Consider the following 6392-nt stretch of genomic DNA (forward strand, 5'->3'; position numbering starts at 1 on the left):
GGGGCTCTAACAATCTAAAACGATTTGCGATAACCTGACAATGACATGTTTTGCTGTCATATGGGAGAGGTTTCAGATCTTTTAAATTTCGATACATGATTTGCATAGGACCGGAAACTCCTCTTGCCCCTTGCTTGAGCCGCGGCTTGAGCTGCGGCCTTGCACCTGCTCACAGGGGCCTTATTGTCTCCTGGTCTGACAAACACTTGTGACCGCATCAGTTTTCATCTTTCTAGCTTTTGTCTCTTGAATTCGTTCTCATCTCTTTGTGAAGATTTCAACCACACTCTAGCACTTCTACCACTTCAGCATGTATTACATACAATTAAGAAATCTACTTGCCATGAACTTCTCGTTTTAAAGAAGAGCAGAGCAAGAGATTTACCGTTCTTATTTCCCATCTTAATTTTAGTAGCTTAAGGTTTTACAATTTTTTTTTCAATTTTTTTTCTTTGAGGATCCTCAATGCAGGTTTAAATTGACCTTTCGACAGATTACTAGCCTGTTTTATTGCCGTGGATCAACGCTAGAACTGCTTCTTAGTCAATTTATCCTACCAGTCACACACTCAATCACACAAGTTATCCCTGCCTACGCGAAGTCCTCCTTTTAAAAAAAAGGAGCTGCTTCATCCAGTGAGGGGACTCTACAACACCCCCCACCTTCCCTGGGAACTAAAGACAAAAGTCCTTGTCCCCAGCCCTGCCAACGGCGAAGTCCTCCTTTTTTTAAAAAAAGGAGCTGCTTCATCCAGTGAGGGGACTCTACAACACCCCTCACCTTCCCTGGGAACTAAAGACAAAAGTCCTTGTCCCCAGCCCTGCCAACGCGAGGTTGTACTCCCTAGAACAGTGGTCGTCAAATAATGATTCACGGAGGTACTGAGATTTTAAAACAGTTTGAGACCCACTGCTCCAAAAGAGACACCTCATCCAGAGGGGGACTCTACAACACCCCCTCCTTCCACAAAACTTATTCCTGTGCACTTCTTCCTTTTTACGCGTTTCACAAGCAACAACACAATCACACAACTTCAGGCCTTTAACTTACTTGTCCCCTGGTTCGTTGCACTGCCGGGTCCCGTCAATCCACCTCTGTCAGACGAAGGCAGACCTAAGATGCTGGCCCAGCGAAGAATTCTCTTCCCAGGACTTTCTCCTCCAGGTCCTCTTAATGGACGCTGGCTTGTCGACAATGCAGCACATCCTCCTTCGCCGGTCAGATGGTGGGTATGAGGATCCCGGGTTTCGGCACCAAAATGTTAGAGATTTGCTCACTCCAACTTATTTTGCAAGAACCACACGGGAGACAAGTAAGTCCTTTTGGACACCTGCAGGTGGAGAGTCCATTCGTCGCTGTGCGTGCAGCGATGATCGAAATGGAGGTCTGAAAAGTCTCCTTCCTGCAAGGGCATATTTATTAGGAGGAACAGAGTGGGGGTGAGAGTGGACAGGTTTGGTGAACCCCCGGCCTCTGGTAAGATCAGAGCAGGGGGTGTTTTACGATGTTGTGGGAAACAGAACAACTTTGATTGCTTCCTCTGCAGCTGGTCACTCAAGCAGAGGAAGCAATCACTTTACTTTACTACGTTGTGAGAGCAAGACAAGATTGGTTAATCATTATAGTCTACATTCCAACATAATCCTACGATAAAGATAACCTGGAAAACCCTAACAGTCAATGTAGTCAAACAAGATGCCCTCCTTACCTATCCCCACGCCGAGTTCGGTCACGTCAGGCACGTATGTGCTGCCCGGGCAGCACCAGGGCATCTTGCTGTGAGCCAGTTCGCCCACCCGATGTTCATGCCGGCCCTCGTTGCCCAGGGCACTGCGTACGTACTGCTGGTTCTCGGAATCCCAGTTGACAAGTACCTTGAGTACTTTCTTTACGCCCGTAACATGCACTACGCCCACCACCGAGCTGGTGCCCTGGGATGCTAGTTGGGAGAACATTTTCCTTACGCCGGGTGTCGGTACAGGCAGTAGGGATTATGACAGGTATTCCAGAAGTAGCAGGACCTGTCTCGACACCATGCAAAGTAGTTTTGTATAATGCGTCTGCGATGGTCTGGGTCCCTGGGCCACTGAGAGCTGGGCACCACGTGTGCAAACGGTACTCGGCACACGGGACAGTGCCGCTCACTGCCCACCTTCTTCGAGGACCTGGCCCACCTGCACAGGCACGTGTAGCAGAAGGAATGCGCGCACGTAGCCACCACTGAAAAACGATTGTCTGGCTTGCTTGTAATACACTCAAAACAAATGGCGCACTCCATTTTATTAAAACATCATGGACCCCATCAGCCAGCTGCCTGACACCTCAGCTAAGCCGAGTAATATCGAGAAGCGCGTGTTCAAATTTCTGGATAGCATGGCCAAGGTGGGTCCGCACGGAGACTGTGCGGTGGTCGTGCAGCTCATCGTCGTGCCGTGCCTGGCCTACATGGCCTCAGAGCTCGTACCCTCGGAACAACAGTCGCTGCGCATCGGCGTATTTGTTGTGGCGTTGCTGGCCGAGGCTGCCCTTTCGAAAGTATTATAAAAGACGCAATGTTTTATCTTGTGATGTGCTCGCTGGTGTGGGCCATCGTATGTTACAACTACCGTGCCATCACGCGCAATCTTCGCATGTGCATGACCATTGCATTTTTCATGATACCCACCAAGGCCCAAATGATGTGGCTCAACTACAACAAGCAAATGGTCGTCTACGCCCTGCACTCTGGTAACCAGATCTACGTCGACGCTGTGGGTCGTTACACCCGCTGCAAGGTGGTACTTAAGCGGGACCCCCGACCCCTGTGCATTGTGCACATTGCCACTGACAGAGACGTCACCCCCGAATATGAGCCAGTCTTTAGGTGGCAACAGGTTATGCCCCCAGGTTACCGGGTCGACTTTGTTAGTAGCACGCCGCAAACGGACAGCGGCTAATGGACTTGTTGAGCGACCTGGGCCTGTAATACTTGTTTTCATTGCGCGCTACCTCCACCACGGGGTGACAACCACCGTTGCGCACAATATTGTATGCATACTGATTTAACAGGTTCCTGTTGCTGGGAATGTAACACACTGGGCTGCGGTCGCGCGGGTCAAACACAGGAGCGCCCTAGATGGCGGCCAACATACCCAGAGACGGAGCAGACATTTTTTTAACAACTTTAATTCTTTAAAAACATGGATCAGATCATTGCTAGCAAACAAAAGTCTATGCTTGTTGGTGGTGTGGCCCTGGGCGTTATTGCCCTGGCTGTCGTCAGGGTGTACCGCTCGGGGGCGCCTCCCTGCGCCATGGAGCCCATGCTGTGGTTATCTCTGTCTGGCGCTTCCTTGGTGATCTTGGCCCAACTGGTTTACGGTTACTATGGGCAAAAGAAACCGGGCACAATGTAGATGCGGCTTGCTCCGGTGGGTCCTTCATCTGGCAGTACTCTCCTATTACGTGGGTCACGTAATCGCCGGTACACTCACACGTTCCTACACAACACTTTGTGAGGGGCTGTATGTCGTAGGAGCACGTACAATGCTGGGTCTTTCCTAGAAACGGCAACTGACACTGTACACAGTCTGCCATACACCACACAAGCATAGTCATGAACTGCTTCAGTAGCATATGCAGCAGGCTCTCGTGTGGACAGGACAGCGCCGCGGGCTCATCCGTCGTGACGACGGAAGTCGGGTCCTCGGTGCCGTCTATAACCAGGTGCGTACTAAAGGGACCGTAGGTACAGTTAACGTATACCTCACCAACGGGGTGGTCAATGTACGCGCTGGTAGAGTGTTGATCGTCTCTCTCGTACGTGACATTGGCTGTCCCTGTTACTTTCAGCATGGCCGTGTAATCTCCAGGGCAATTAGAGCCGTCGGCCGAGCATGTGTACTTACATGTGTACTTACATGTTCCCTGGCACCCGGGCGACCTGGCCAACGACAACATCTGATTGTACGTGCACATGGTACGTCTGTGTGTGGTGATGTACATGCTGCCGTTAGTATTGCGGTGACCGCACGCCAGATAGTTGCCTTCCTTGTAAGGGCCCACACCCTCCAGGCCCTCGGACCAATGTCCATCGACTCTTACCATAGGAACCTTGGCGTGCGTGGACTCTTTACACAGTATGTGGCAGTCCTCCATCGTGTGGCCACATGTTACAGACCCCACGGGCAATTGGTGCTCTGAGCCATGCATCCATTGGAAGCACATGTATCGGAGAGCGGTGCCCGCGTACCCACGCATGATAAACACATGGTCTAACAGGCAACTGGTCTGCAGTAAAACGTACTCCCTGTGATAGGTGTAGCACTCTGTGTCTTCGGGTGGTGTCTCGGTGCTGGGATCGTCATACTGGTTCAAGTTGTTCTGCAGAACGCCGTGGCTCCAGCGCGTTTCCGACACGGTCCAGTTGTACGTGTAGCCCTCGCGACGTCGACATGACACATATATGGACGTGTTGCCCAACATGTACATGCCCGCGTGTACGACGTATTCCACCGGCCCTGTCTCCGCGGTTGACACCCCAGCAGCACAGGACCCATTGAGCGCCAGGCAGCAGCCCGTACCGTTGACAGCCTCAGATTCTGTGAGCTCCTTGGGTCCCGTGACGTTGTGGGTAGGCTCCAATGTGTTGGTATCGACCCACATGAGGGACAGCCCTTCCGTTGATAACCTGTAATCCATAGTACACGCCATCATCAGGGTATTATTGATCAGAGACAAGGTTACATTAGGGGTGTAGCTGTCGGTAGCCACCGCTACCGACAGCACAACAGCAAGCACTAGCGACCGCATGCTTGTTCTGTAGCTGTAGTATTGTGATGTGTTTACATTCAAAACAACACAACCATAAAATGGGAGCGGTGCAGTCTTTTAATGGGGTTGACACCATCCTGAAGGCCGTGGCCACTGCGGCGTCCGACATAGCAAACACTAGCAACGTGTCCGTGGACGCTTCTCAGATGATCAACATTTCGCACGTTAGGGGGGATGTACTCATCAAGGGCCTAACCATGCAACAGACGGTGACTGTGAATCTAAACACAGTCATGACCGCCCTAACCGACCAACAGACGCAGCAGAGGATTCTGAACGATGTGGCGCAGCAGGCGGCCGCCGTTGTCAGTGGCCTCAACTTCGGGCAGTACGCATCTGCTACCAACGCGGTTAAGCAGTTTGTAGATGTGTCGTCACGCATCCTCAACACCATGACCCAGACATGCAAGGGAGAAGTGAACAGTACACAGACCATATCTGTAAACAACGTGACTGGGAATGTGGTTATTGAAAACTCTGTGCTGAGTATTTTTGTCAATGCCCTGGTCACGTGCCTACAGGACGCCACAGCCACAAGCAGCAGTGTTCAGGACGTGGTCAACAAACTAGAGCAGCTGGCCACCGCCAAAGCCGAGGGATTCGACCTGTGGCAGCTGGCGGCCGCCTTGGCCGCCCTCCTAGTGGGTGTGCCCGTGGCCACGGGAGCCGTGCTGGGACGCTGCGGAGTGATCCTGCTAACCTGGGCCAAGCGCAAAAGGTCACAGGTATCACCCTACCCGCCGCCGTGGCTATGCTCAACAAGGGCCAGATGGTGTACCACCAACGCTACACGGCCGACGTAAACGGTGAGCCCGTGCTCATGCCCAAGGCCGAAGCGTACATGATGCCCGCGGGCGGGCCTGCCGCTGTCAGGCCCATGATCCGTTACAAACTGAACTTGGCCACCGACGACAAGGAGGACCCTAAGGCGTCCCACACCACGAGCAGCATGAGGCCCGGTGACGCCTACCTGCACAGCACTAGCGGCACGTACTACGTGCTGGACGAGCAGGACTGGAACAGGCGGGGTAAAGTGCAGGACGTTGACCCCAACAAGCTCCGCGAGGCCACCAAGTTCGGATGGGGCCACGGTGCGGCTATGGCCGGCTACGACGTCTGGATCATGTTCTACCTTAATAGGTCCCGTCTTAACCACACTATCCGTGTCAAAGATGCAGACGGCAACTGGCAGAGTTTACCTGGCAGGCTCAACGTGGACACTGTGTACATACCCAGCAACCCCAACACTATCGTGGTCATGGGCAAGCCATGTGACGTGATGCCCACCCAAGCGACCATGGGTACGGGCGCGGCGGTGGCCGGGGTGGGACTGTTGTTGTTGCTCAGCGCCAGCTTCCAGAAAGACAAGGCAGGAAAAACGGAACCACCGTAATATAAAAATATAATGTCAGCAATCTCGGGCGCAAATGTGACCAGCGGTTTCATCGACATCGCCGCCTACGATGCCATGGAGACTCTGCTCTATGGCGGCGACAACGCCGTCACCTATTTTGCCCGGGAGACTGTGGTACAGCAAACTACCTGTTACACTTTCCAAGCAAACCGGTATGGCCAACGTT

The sequence above is a fragment of the Syngnathus scovelli genome, unplaced genomic scaffold (genome assembly GCF_024217435.2).
Source record: "Syngnathus scovelli strain Florida unplaced genomic scaffold, RoL_Ssco_1.2 HiC_scaffold_25, whole genome shotgun sequence".
Lineage (NCBI taxonomy): Eukaryota > Metazoa > Chordata > Actinopteri > Syngnathiformes > Syngnathidae > Syngnathus > Syngnathus scovelli.